We start from the raw sequence: 14,732 nt of genomic DNA on the forward strand, positions 1-14,732 counted from the left end.
CATACATTAACATCCCTCATGTGCCCCCTAATGCTTCTTAGTGTCCCTTCCTCAAAAAAATAAAATAAAATAAAATATATATATATATATATATAAATTTTTTAACACAGCTGCACGCGCGCCCGTCGTAGACTCGGCCGCGCTCGCACCCCCACCTTCATTGAAATGTGTCACACGAGTGCGTTTGCACATTTGCCCATCCAGATGCATGTTTCACAACGCAAGATGTGTTGACTGCACATTTATGTGGCGTTGGAGACTCGGATGCGCGCGTATGTGTGTGTGTGTGTGTCCTTCGACGTGGAGGGGAATCTGTGTGTGTGTCTGTTGACAAGCAGGCAGCGAGAAGCGGAGCGGAGGGGCGTGTGTTGCCGCTGCATTGGCTCAGCATCGCAGTCTCGCTACTGCGGGAAGCGCACACCTGAAGCATGTTCAGGCCGTGTTTCCCGGTCCCCCAACAAGGCCTCCTTCTCTTAGAGAGGGTGTGAACAGGCCAGTCTGCATGAAGTTAAGGTTCGAGTATCTGTTAAAAAAAAAGGGGGGGGGGGATACGTGTGTGTTTGTCTGTGCTTTTCTATCTGTGTGTGTGTGTTAGAAAGAGAGAGAGATGGGTTTTTCGTAGACGACTCCCCGTGCGCCAAACCCACCCTTTCCACATGCAGCAGCACCAACACAGCATCAATAATGAATCCAGATGTCCATGTTGCAGGGTAAATGTGGAGCGATCGCGCCTATATGTTTAGGCGTCGCATTCATTTCCATCTCCCGCGGATCTCACAAGAAAAAAAAACAGAAAACAGAAAGAAAACCCGCCTGATTGGCAGCGATGAGAGAGCCTGCAATTGACTGTAACAGAGCGTTCTGTGCAGCAGCTACATATTATTTATGTTCTCTGCAGTGCCGTCAGTATACGTCTTGAGATTTTAGAGGTTCGTTTCAGAGATTTTAGGGCAGTTCTGTACGCTGGGACTCATCACTGCTGCATGTTATCATAGTGTGGGGACAATAAGAGCTTCTTGGGGGTGGGTGGGGGTCTGATTGTAGGAACATAAGCACCCCTCTTCAGATATAACCCCCTCAACACACATCTCTGAGCGTGTGGTACGGCGGCCATGTCTGTATTACATGGGAATCTGTTCTGCTGTGTTGTTTTTGTTAATAAGGGTTGGTTGTCTCACATTCAGCAAGACAGAAAATATGTTCAGTTGTGCCACATGCAGTAAACAGTAAACTCATCTCTCCATAATGGAAACTCTTCAGACCTGACACAAGCAGCACTAAACCCAGAAACCTGTCACATACTTGTTGGGCACAGAAGACTGATTTGTTTAGTGGATTGGGCTTTTTTTAAAATCCCCCTATCCAGTCAAGACATCAAACACAAGTTGTTGTTTTTTAAACATGCACCACCGTCAGAGTTTTGAAAAGTCTTTGCACTCATGCTGTCAACTAGAAATTCTCTATTGTGAAATGCTGTTTTACCCTTTCTGGCCCTTTAATGTTCTTTAAATCTGACAACCTGAGATGTTGACATCAACTTTTTACATGCTGCAATTTTAGGCGTCCAAGAGAAAAAACTAAATTGCTGCTCATATGTGCATACACTATAATAAAAATATAACTTGAGCTCCTCTTCCCCATTTGAATTGTTGTTGTTTGAGAATTCCAGTGCAATGTGGACAACTTTGGCAAAACAGGAGAATGATGCCATGCCGTATTCTATTTTTTCTTTAACTGTCCTTCGTACAGTGTTACATGCCTACAAATCTATCACACAATTAAAATGTTAAAGATATCTTTCCCAGTTATATACACTATAAAACATTTTCCCCTTTCTGATCCTTAGATATTTAATTTCCCACAAGAGTATTGTTTTGAATTTACCTTTCACTGGCATCATTTATGATCATATTCTTGTTATGGAGAGAGTATGCAAAGAAGTGGCTCCATGGTCTGAAAACTCCCCCCGGTTCAGAACTGGGAGGAGACACAAATCTACCCTCTGGGTGTCAAGCTACTCTTAGTGCTGGTCCTAAGCCTGGATAAATGGGAGGATTGGATCAGGAAGGGGCCCTGCGACAGACTGGCGACCTGTCCAGGGTGTACCCTGCCTCTCGCCCTATGACAGCTGGGATAGGCTCCAGCGCCCCCCGCGACCCTGAAAAGGATAAGCGGAAGCGAATGGATGGATGGGTGGATGGATCAGGAAGGGCAAAATATGCGCCAAATTAAACGTGCAGACTCATTTGCTGTGGTTAACCCTTGGGAAATAAGGGAGCAGCTGAAAGCACCTTCTAATATGAATACAGAAAGAAAACTTTGCTTTTTACGGTGTCTTTTAATGCAAAAACACTTAGTGCTGGAATATCCTGTGAGTGGTGGGGATAGAGTTAATGTGGCACATTTTGAAGACAACTGACAAAATGCTCTTTGACTTCAGATTGGTTGCAGGGAGAGTCTGACTTCTCTTTGGTGAATGCTCATTGGATGAACACCAAAAATGTTGCTATTTTTTATTCAGCTATCAAAAGGGCTATTATCTTCCTGTGTGCTGATAAACAGAAGCAATAACCCTGAGGATGTAAAAGTCACTGTTTAAACACAGACGGAGATTCAGTGTCGCTGACAACAGTTTCCCCACCTGATGGTGGAGCGTATCAAGATTCCAGGGAGTCAATATGGTGCTAACTTGGATTGATCCTGAACATAGCAGTGGGCAGTCTTCAGACGGCGTTCAGACCACCTGCGTTGTGTGAGACACTGATCAAAACATAATTAAACAGTCTGTACTTGTTGTCATCTGTTGGCACTAGCACATGGTGTTAATGTACAACTTTCTTTTGTTTGATAATGCGTAACGAAAAGCAGGTGACCTACAGCTCAGTGCTGCTTTTCCGCACTGATAGAGGACTGAAAGTCCCGCTGCTCTGATAATGCGCTTATGATACTCCTTCTCTGTACATATGGACTGAGGGATAAGCCAATCATGCAGGGGAACCTCATGGCAAATGTATGAATATCATAGAGGAGGAAATCAGTGGAGATGTGACAACCAGAGATAACAGATTGTTGTGAAATTTGAGGATTTGTAGCAATAACAGGACAAACAATAGCTAGTGATGGGAAATGGGCACTTATCACTTATTTAACTTTGAGGTGAGCAAAACTAGGCGTGAGAACTACTGTTGACTGACATGTGACAGGCTGCGAAATATACCAGAGGGTTACGTAAGCACCCACGCCTGGAATATCCAGTAGCAACTAGATGTCAGCAGCAAAAGGGATATCACTTTATATGGGAACACGGTTTAAGGCTGAGGGATATTTTTACTGTTGGCCATCAGGATGTCAGATTGGAGTAACGGCTGTCTGTACTTTCCTGGGACTCAGGGTGCCAGATTTAAGTATCTCACTGGCAGCCCAAGGCTCAGTGATACTCAGTGAAACTCAGATACAAACAAATAAACACACACACACACCTCTTTGTGACTGCTTTCGTCAGTAGCAGATTGATGTAGTCACTTGTAGTTTGTATGGAAGACACTGCAATCACTTGGCAGATAATTTCCAAGTCTGAGTGAAACTGAAAACTCCAACACAAACAAGAGATGGAACGCACTGGTTGCAGCGCTAACACACAACTTTTACTTTGAAGGCAAATTCTCTTATTTCTGGGTTGTGTCTCATTTTTTAAAGCTTTAATAATCTTTGGCTGGTAGTTACTAAGTGTTTGCAGACAAATTGGTGTCTTCCATAGGAATTTATAGGTGACTACAGCAATCTGCTACAAAGGACAAGGCAATTCATGGTGCAGCACCCTCTTTGCAATTGATTTCACCTAGTGACAGCCAGCAGCCTCCAGGAACCCCATTTTGCCCCCATGATCAGTGGTTGTATCTGATCTAATATGCCAGACAGCTTTTGAAAAATGTGCACATGATGTCATGTGAGAAGCCAATATAAATTAAGTCCCCTTTCCTATACATTTTTATTCTATACATCTTACACTTGTCACACGTTTTTTTAATACACCTTTTTGGGGGGTGGCAGGGTAAGGGTCTTTAGTGGCATGATCGTTCAGCAACTATATTCTGTTGACAGAATATAGACTACCTTTAATTACCAGTTAGCAATAGCATAGTAATTATACAACAAGGGTCATCGAAATATCAAAAATATACTGGTCGAGTAGCTGAAGAAGTATTGCCTGTCTTAGTCCAAAAAACACTAACACATTGTTTGTATATTGCCTTTTACAAATCAGTTATCATTCCTTGGTAACCCCCCAAGCAAAACACACTTCCATATCCAGATTCTTACTCTGGATGGCATTACCTTGGCCTCCAGTAACGCTGTGAGGAACCTTGGAGTCATTTTTGACCAGGACATGTCCTTCAATGCACATATTAAACAAATATGTAAGACTGCGTTCTTCCATTTGTGCAACATCTCTAAAATTAGAAATATCCTGTCTCAGAGTGACGCTGAAAAACTAGTTCATGCATTTATTACTTCCAGGCTGGACTACTGTAATTCATTATTATCAGGATGTCCAAAAAACTCACTGAAAAGCCTTCAGCTAATCCAAAATGCTGCAGCAAGAGTCCTGACAGGGACTAGAAAGAGAGAGCATATTTCTCCTGTTTTGGCTTCCCTTCATTGGTTTCCTGTTAAATCCAGAATTGAATTCAAAATCCTGCTCCTCACATACAAGGTCTTAAATAATCAGGCCCCATCTTATCTTAATGACCTTGTAGTACCATATCACCCTATTAGAGCACTTCGCTCTCACTCTGCAGGCCTACTTGCTGTTCCTAGAGTATTTAAAAGTAGAATGGGAGGGAGAGCCTTCAGTTTTCAGGCCCCTCTTCTGTGGAACCAGCTTCCAGTTTGGATTCAGGAGACAGACACTATCTCTACTTTCAAGATTAAGCTTAAAACTTTCCTTTTTGCTGAAGCATATAGTTAGGGCTGGACCAGGTGACCCTGAATCCTCCCTTAGTTATGCTGCAATAGACGTAGGCTGCCGGGGGATTCCCATGATGCATTGAGTTTTTCCTTTCCAGTCACCTTTCTCACTCACTATGTATTAACAGACCTCTCTGCATTGAATCATATCTGTTATTAACCTCTGTCTCTCTTCCACAGCATGTCTTTTATCCTGTCTTCCTTCTCTCACCCCAACCGGTCGCAGCAGATGGCCGCCCCTCCCTGAGCCTGGTTCTGCCGGAGGTTTCTTCCTGTTAAAAGGGAGTTTTTCCTTCCCACTGTCGCCAAAGTGCTTGCTCATAGGGGGTCATATGATTGTTGGGTTTTTCTCTGTACCTATGAAGCGCCTTGAGGCGACTTTTGTTGTGATTTGGCGCTATATAAATAAAATTGAATTGAATTGAATTGAATATCCCATATCTAACTCTGCCTTTCTGCAGTAGTTGTCTTCTACTTTCTTTGGTACTTGTGGGCTTTAATCTTTTTCTTCTTCAGTATGTAAGGATAGAACACTCTTTTAGTACTGGAAGAACTGCTGCCTTGATACATATGCTGCCTGATATAAAAAAATACAGTTACTGTTGCATTTTTCTATTAAACGGTACTGTAAGCATTGGCTATGGTGACATCTCTATATACAGCAGGTTGATTATTTCCCTCAGTGATCACCTTCGTCTACATTTTGATGCCAAACGGTGTTATCAGCCAACCAATGACGCTCTCTGTGGATATATATCACAATAAACAAGATGTGATTGGCTGATGCCTGCAATGGTGCTTCAACAGTTTTCAACAGTTTCAAGCAAAGCGACGGATCCTTAATTCACTTCAGCATTGTGAGACACCCCCCCCCCCCCCCCCCCTTTTAAAGTGAATGAGAAGCAAAAAAAGTCAAAGCCCAAAATGCTTTTGTGTGAATCCTCCCTGAGACAGTATTATCTTTCTAGCATAATGATAGTGTACTTCAGGTATATTGTTTATCACTCATCAAAGCTTCCCCAATCAAATTTTCACATTAAAAAAATAACTCATATATCCGTGTGAAATCTCTCACAGCTTCCACAGCCAGCTGAGCAGCTTCGGACCTCTTGTATCTAATTTTTCAGATATTGCTGTTAAATAATTCTGTATGGTACAACAATCTTACTCTGATTAGCCCCATTTACAGTACAGCAGGTGAAGCAAAAGGCACTGAAACTCTTTAATACTGTCAATGTAAATCACCTGCCCAGCACACAACATCAGACTTAATCAGTTATTAAGAACTAATATAACTGGTCAGAAAAGTGATATTAAGAACAGACAACATCTATACAGTATTTTCAGTTAATGGACTATTTAACAAAATCTGTTTAAAAAAATAACAAATTCCAAATTAATATTTACATATTTGATACAAGTACAAGCATTCGGGGTAAATAATGGAATAATGTGTGAATGCTGGCAGACCAGACTTATTAAATAATGCTGTGAGAATTGCAGTTAAGTGCAGTTCACCTCTGTAAGGCTCACATACCCTGACTGGTTTGGATTCAGGATCTTCTGTTAAGTAGTAATCTACACCATACACTCTCCACTGAACACACACACACACACACACACACACACACACACACACACACACACACACACACACACACACACACACACACACACACAAGGTGGAAGGGATTTTAATGTGAACACTAGTTTCTTTGTGGTATGCCATTAAAGCAAATTTGACTTTGAGTTTCAGAGCGTATGGCCTGTGGCAGCGGGAGGCTGCTCTATCTCTCGCTAGTCTGCATAGTAACAGAGGACAGAGAGGGAGGCCTGCTTTAACCTTTCAGCTGAGTCAGTCCCTTTCTCTTTAATGCGTGTCGTACATTTTAAGTCGCTAGTCGTTCTAACAACTAAAACTAGGATCGCTTCTGAAGCAAACAGCATCTCTTTGTCTGAGATAAATTGAGGAGAGCGATTGACAGAGAGAGAGACTGAGAGCCTGGCAGTACACAGTAATTCTCAGTGGTTTGAATGTGTATTTATTATTAACCAACTCATAAACAAACTAGCAGAATGAACTATTATCTGTGGAGAAAAACATAACCAGTCTAGGAGAGGTATGTCTTAGTACGATTGGATGAGTTCTCAGCAGGGCTCAACATTGATTGGTTCAACTTGGAAAAAGTGCCATTTTTGAAAACAAGCAATCTATCAGAAGCTAGATGATAAAAACTGCCATCAATGACTGAAAACTTGGCTCCATTGTCTTGTTTGCTGATGTTGTTGTGGTCTAACAGATCTATGGTTACAATCATGCACTGTTTTGAGATGCATCATGGTTGAAACCTTTCTTAAAGCTATCGTCACCCCACAAGTCCGGTGGCCTGAATTCCTACAATGGAAAATCACCTACTTAGAGATATTGACCAACGTCATAGGGTGCTACTGGTTTACAGGCTTAATCCATTCAGTGTGTGGTTCTCGGAGCTGTGCAGGTATTTGGTTTCAAACACGCATTGCACATCAGAATACTCTGCGTCTAGGCACCGTTTGTCTGCCTCACACCTTACCACAAACAACCCAAGTCAGATGCATCAATTCAGATGTTCCCAGTTCAATATGTGTGATGATTTGTGTGCAAAGCTTTTAGAGACTGTCTCCTTGCCTCTCTCATTCCTTTTTTTTCTGTCCTCCATCTTTTCTTGTCTGTATCCATTCTCATCCCCCTTCTTCTCCTTTGCTTTCTCCACTCCATCTATACCTCTTTCCTCACTGCCCTACTTTCACCATCATCGGCAGCATGGAGAGTCTTCTGCCTCTTGACAGCATATTTAATGTTTAATGCACTTTGATTTTCACGCAGACACTTACAAGCCGGAGAGGAGAGGAGAGGAGAGGAGAGGAGAGGAGAGGAGAGGAGAGGAGAGAGTTTGATAGCTAAAAGGAGAGATGAGGAGAAATCAAAGAAAATGATGACAAATTCTTAATAGCATTAATTAAGAGTGTCCACAAAAATGGGAGACATGAGTGGTGTAAAGTTATTAAAGTCACACTTTTATTATGGAAGTATGCTTGTATTGACAATGCCGGCATGTTTATGAGCGTAATTTTTAGCATATTCATATGGTGGTTAAGTCAGAGATAAGCTACAGTTGGAAGCTGGCACATTGTAAGAAGAGGGTACTAAAGATGCTGTCCAGTTGCTTGAATGAAAATTGTTTTCCTGTTCCTTGGTTTGCATCTATGTTGCAAGATCCACTACAAGTGTGCTTTAGCGTGTCGGCCTTCTACCCCAACCAGTCCTGCTAGGGTCCAAATATTTTTCATACAAAATTCAAGTTCTTAGAAGCAGAGTTTATTTATGGGGCAGGCGTAGTGTAGCATTAACTGTTTAAACTAAGATTGTGACATTAAAAAATGTCATTTTCACAGTCAAACCAATTATTGCCAATATGCATTCAAAAGAGATTATTCTGGGAGAGCATCCAATCAGTGCAGCAGAAAGACAATGATCTGTATGTGTGTTGGGTAAGCAGCTTCAGCTGAAACAAACAGGCCTACTTCTGTAATGTTTAAGAGTTGCATTTGAGCATGCATATGAAAATAGTTCATCCCTCTCGTTTAATGCACATTAAACGAGAATCACTGTGCTCGTTTAATGTGAATCAGTGACACAGAACCTACAGAAAGCTCATTTTTTTTACACATGGACACGTTCATTTCAATCATCAGTGCGAGGACAGGTAGAAACATAAAAGATCTTAAGTGAAAAGGAGGCTTCAGAGAGGGAGGATTTCATAAAATTACTAATACTGTTAGATAAAGACCTTACAGTACCTTACAGAAAACCCCAACAGTTATGTGACCTATGAGCAAGTGCTTTGACCTCAGTGGGAAAGAGAAATTCAGTTTTGACAGGAAGAATCCTCCAGCTGGCCATCAGCCACGACCTCTTGGGACTGAGGGGAGGAAGACAGGATACACACACGCTGTGGAAGAGAGCCAGAGATTAATATTAACTAATGATTAAATACAGAGTAGTATAAAAACACATGGTGCGTGAGAATAAAAGGTGAGTGAGATAGGAAGAACTAAGAAAGAGAGTCAGAGATACACACGAGCTACAACAAGTAAACCAAAGCATATGGTCAGCATATGTCCACTTATGTTGCCACAGAAACATGTGGACACGACATGTGGGGAAAGCACGAGAAAGGGATGTGACGCCATACTGTGTTGTTATTACTATCTGCACAAGACAACAGAGCGCCCGGCTGTCCTCGACTTACACACGCACACACAGACACACACCACACACACATACACACACAATGTATTTTATTCAACTCCTCAGAGTCTCTTATGTCATGGAGAGTAAAATCACCACTGCACATTTTCTGTTCTCGTGGCCCAATTACCTCTATGCTAATTTTGGCTGGAGTGATTCCGTTGCCTCGCGCACAGTAGCACACAAACACACACAGACATCTGTCACAGTTTTGGATCAGCCTTCCTATGCTAGCTGGTAAACACGCACATACAGCTGCATACAAAAATAAGCACAATTAAACATGAAAATACATGCACACTCTCTCTCACATGCACACACACTGGCATAACATACACACCTGACCCGCTGAACTCTGAAAGCCTCATCGTCTTCCCCTCATGTTATCATTTAAAATTCTGCTTTAAGTGCCTGTGGCTCTGCTGCCATTGCAGCCGGCGATAAAACATGTATGTAGGACTTCTAGGTCTATACAACCCAGGAGTCAGCCAAGTGGATTCCTGGCATGCCGACTTCATGAAGGTGATTCTTCACATGTGCACACTGATCTCTGGCGTATTCATGTTATCACAGTTATGCCTGAATGTGGACATGAATGGTTGTTTATCTTCATGTGTTATCCCTGCAACAGACTAGCAACCTGTCTAGGATATACCCCACCTCTCACTGGGATAGGTTAGGGTTGGATGGTTGGATGGATGGATGGATAGATGGAAGGATGGATGGACTTATTCACAGATATTGCACATAGAGATTGGACTGTAGGGTAGAATGTAGAGTAAAAATGTGACCCAAGCTAAAATATTTTTTGCAGAAAATAGAACTATTTCCCCAAGTGAGCAGACACTATACTAACTTGATGCCATTAGTTATCAGTCAAAGTAAATGTTAATATTGTCCCAGCATTATTTAAATCAGATCAGATTAACCAGTTTCCTTCAACAAATGACAACTGAAACCTCAAAGGACTGTTTTCTTTTTTAAAAAATGTTAAAGCGATCATTACAGGGAGTGCAGAATTATTAGGCAAATGAGTATTTTGTCCACATCATCCTCTTCATGCATGTTGTCTTACTCCAAGCTGTACAGGCTCGAAAGCCTACTACCAATTAAGCATATTAGGTGATGTGCATCTCTGTAATGAGAAGGGGTGTGGTCTAATGACATCAACACCCTATATCAGGTGTGCATAATTATTAGGCAACGTCCTTTCCTTTGGCAAAATGGGTCAAAAGAAGGACTTGACAGGCTCAGAAAAGTCAAAAATAGTGAGATATCTTGCAGAGGGATGCAGCAGTCTCAAAATTGCAAAGCTTCTGAAGCGTGATCATCGAACAATCAAGCGTTTCATTCAAAATAGTCAACAGGGTCGCAAGAAGCGTGTGGAAAAACCAAGGCGCAAAATAACTGCCCATGAACTGAGAAAAGTCAAGCGTGCAGCTGCCAAGATGCCACTTGCCACCAGTTTGGCCATATTTCAGAGCTGCAACATCACTGGAGTGCCCAAAAGCACAAGGTGTGCAATACTCAGAGACATGGCCAAGGTAAGAAAGGCTGAAAGACGACCACCACTGAACAAGACACACAAGCTGAAACGTCAAGACTGGACCAAGAAATATCTCAAGACTGGTTTTTCTAAGGTTTTATGGACTGATGAAATGAGAGTGAGTCTTGATGGGCCAGATGGATGGGCCCGTGGCTGGATTGGTAAAGGGCAGAGAGCTCCAGTCCGACTCAGACGCCAGCAAGGTGGAGGTGGAGTACTGGTTTGGGCTGGTATCATCAAAGATGAGCTTGTGGGGCCTTTTCGGGTTGAGGATGGAGTCAAGCTCAACTCCCAGTCCTACTGCCAGTTTCTGGAAGACACCTTCTTCAAGCAGTGGTACAGGAAGAAGTCTGCATCCTTCAAGAAAAACATGATTTTCATGCAGGACAATGCTCCATCACACGCGTCCAAGTACTCCACAGCGTAGCTGGCAAGAAAGGGTATAAAAGAAGAAAAACTAATGACATGGCCACCTTGTTCACCTGATCTGAACCCCATTGGGAACCTGTGGTCCATCATCAAATGTGAGATTTACAAGGAGGGAAAACAGTACACCTCTCTGAACAGTGTCTGGGAGGCTGTGGTTGCTGCTGCACGCAATGTTGATGGTGAACAGATCAAAACACTGACAGGATCCATGGATGGCAGGCTTTTGAGTGTCCTTGCAAAGAAAGGTGGCTATATTGGTCGCTGATTTGTTTTTGTTTTGTTTTGTTCTTGAATGTCAGAAATGTATATTTGTGAATGTGGAGATGTTATATTGGTTTCACTGGTAAAAATCAATAATTGAAATGGGTATATATTTGTTTTTTGTTAAGTTGCCTAATAATTATGCACAGTAATAGTCACCTGCACACACAGATATCCCCCTAAAATAGCTAAAACTAAAAACAAACTAAAAACTACTTCCAAAAACATTCAGCTTTGATATTAATGAGTTTTTTGGGTTCATTGAGAACATGGTTGTTGTTCAATAATAACATTATTCCTCAAAAATACAACTTGCCTAATAATTCTGCACTCCCTGTATACCCAAATAATAAAACTGCATTCTCCTTCATTCTTTTAGCACTATGCTCTAACCGTGCTGGCACCTGCTATTGTTTTCATTGCTTTGCATTATGTGTGTGAGTTCATTATGATAGCAGCCACATTTGTCCAGCAGAGACCTGCCATAGCAAAAGCTGCCACGGCAGCTGTTTTGATTGTGTTGTATCTAAAAGTCTATTTACGACAGAGGCGGTCAGCATGGCAGCGTCACGCTCTGCAAGGTGGATTCACAAAACTATACAGCAGTTTGATATGAAAATGAAGGATTACTTTAAAGATCGGTACTCACGAGTACTGAGTACTAGTATAATAATGTAGTAATGACAGCATCATTAATGGATGAGCATTACAGCTGATGTGCCACGTTGCAAAATCTGCTAAACTGAACCTCTTTGCATGATTATTTTGTCATAAAGTATAGTGATGGCAAATGCTGTCGTAGAGACAGCCCATGTGTAACAGACAGCAATTGTAGCAATCTCATGTCATTGCAGCTCAGTCAAGAAAAACTCGCCTGTGTGTATCCAGTAGCTCTGCCCATGCATAACTCTGTCCCTGATGTGTGTATGTGTGCCAGCCTCCTGTGACATGCTAAACTGAACTGTGCTGACCTGTTGTCATCTCTGTCTTGAGACCCCATCATCACCACCATTCACCCAAAATCTTCGAAAGATGGCCGGGGACCAAAAAAACAAACAAACAAAAAAACAACATAGTCAGCAATCACTCTCTGCTCTGTGTGTGTGTGTGTGTGTGTGTGTGTGTGTGTGTGTGTGTGTGTGTGTGTGTGTGTGTGTGTGTGTGTGTGTTATTTTAGCTTTGTCAACAAAGCTAAAATAAGTGGACAGGCATATCTACCAATGACAAACCTTTATTTTTGTGTAACATATAAAACTGAAGACAGAGAAAGTTTCAGAACGATCAGATTTATAAAGTGTTAAATTATCAGTTTCAGTAGTTTTTTGCTACAGAAGGCAGGAAAATTTTATAGGAAATATATTATTTTCTTATAAACACTGTAAATAGACCTGTGATAATCACTGGGTTTCTTTTCTGAATTTAAATATTTTCTGGCATCCTTGCTCTTATACCACTGCGAACAGAATTTCTTGACACTCGACAAATTTCAGTAGGTGCTTGTTGACATCCTACCAACCAATGAGCCATCATAATGGTAATATGTAAAATGATATTGAAATAATTTGTGATCAAATTAATCAGCAAGAATGTGAAAAGGAAAAAGTCTCTGTTTAAAACGTATCAAATTAGGTTTTGTTTTTTGTTTTACACCACAGAGAATTTTGTCTTTGGTGTTATTAGTATTCAATGGGAAGAGAAAAGTATTTCCATAGATATAACATCAGCAACATAATGTTTAATATTTTATCTGCTTTTAAAATAAAATAACAGTGATCGTTTCATTGTAATGGCTCTAATCCAACAGAGGAAAAATAGGACAGCAATCTCCTTGCGACTAGCAAGCAACCAGGTGGTCACCCAGAAGTTAAGCATGCAGTACCTTTAACCTCTAAGCAACCACTTTCAGTTGCAAGGCAACAGGCCCGATCGCCTTCCAGGAAGACTGACTGACTAACTGACTGACTCTCTGGTGTAGGTTTGCAAACGATCACCATCTGATTTATAAATTCAGACAGACTGTCAATGTAGCAATCAATCTGAATGAGTCTGCACCAGTGAGTGAAACTCCTCTGCGTTATATCTCGTTGCAATAGACCATTTGACTCATCTGGATGCCAACTGGTTGTATTCTGGTTTTATTCCTGTTTAAAAGAAATGTTGCTGGGACGTTCGCCATTTTGATGTTATGCAGCATCTTTTTCACTTTTTGTGAAGAAATTTCTGTTTCAGATGTATAAGATTCTGGGTAAGTTCATAGCACACGATTTTCCCTGGTGTCACTGTTACATTAAAGATTTCTCTACATGCTGTTGCAGATCATTTGTTCAATTAACGTCAGTAAAGGTGTTTGAATTTGGAGATCTTTTTAGTGTTTTAGAGATAGAGTCAGTTATTGCAGAGCTTGTGAAACTCTTTCATTGTCTGCACCACGCTTTTCTATGCCGGGGCTCTTACAAACAGGTGTGGTATTGGGTTGGGGTGTTACTGGAGGAGCTGCCATGTTACAACACAGAAATAAAAAGATAGCTGGTGAAGAGATTGGGGAATATGAGACTATGTGGGGAAAATTTGTTAATAATGAATGAGCAGAGTTGAGGGTTGTTCAATTATCCAGAATGCTCTTATGATGAGAATTGTTAAACTGAGCTTGTTTCATGTATACTGCTACTTTCACCTACAAGTTTTGGAGAGTCCCCAAAAGAGACTTGGTTATTCCTTCCTTGGCTCAGCGGGGCTGTTAATACTACTATACAGCTCCAGTGATCAGAGCTGTCAGTTGTTGTAGTCTTGTATTATCAGATGGCAAAAATAGGATGGGAAGCCAATTATATCAATAATGTTGTGACCATGTGCTTTACTCATGCTCAGAATATGGACAACAGAGATTATGGGTATCAACTTGGGATTTAGGGGCAAAGCATGGCAGATGATTTTCAAAGGAAAAACTTCTGGAGAGACTTAGTTGAATATCAGCATAAAAATAGAAACAGATGGAGTCAGAAAAAGCTTAGTAAAGGTTGCCTGGTGCTTGTTTTAAGGACTGATCTGCTCTTAAGGAGCTCCCTAGAAACAGATTGTCTCTGTAAGAACCTTAGCACACCGTAAAGACGAACCAGCCTAATTGGACTATAAGGAACCCCTGCCTTGAAGTCAACATGCTTAGCTTCCTGTGTGCATGCTCATGTATGTGTGTGAGATGTGGAGCAAGCATTAGCACGACAGGTAACGTCACTGAAA

At 41.4% G+C, this 14,732-nt stretch overlaps 1 protein-coding gene across 3 annotated transcripts in view; it reads left to right on the forward strand.

The window, feature by feature from the left end:
• Positions 1-14,732, forward strand: part of nhsb (Nance-Horan syndrome b (congenital cataracts and dental anomalies)) — a 57,433-nt gene that overhangs the window by 689 nt on the left and 42,012 nt on the right. The gene's annotated exons all lie outside the window — the stretch shown is intronic.

Source organism: Copadichromis virginalis, linkage group LG1 (genome assembly GCF_057382275.1).
Source record: "Copadichromis virginalis isolate Kocher_CV1m ecotype Utaka linkage group LG1, C_Virginalis_male_GT1.1, whole genome shotgun sequence".
Classification (NCBI taxonomy): Eukaryota; Metazoa; Chordata; class Actinopteri; order Cichliformes; family Cichlidae; genus Copadichromis; species Copadichromis virginalis.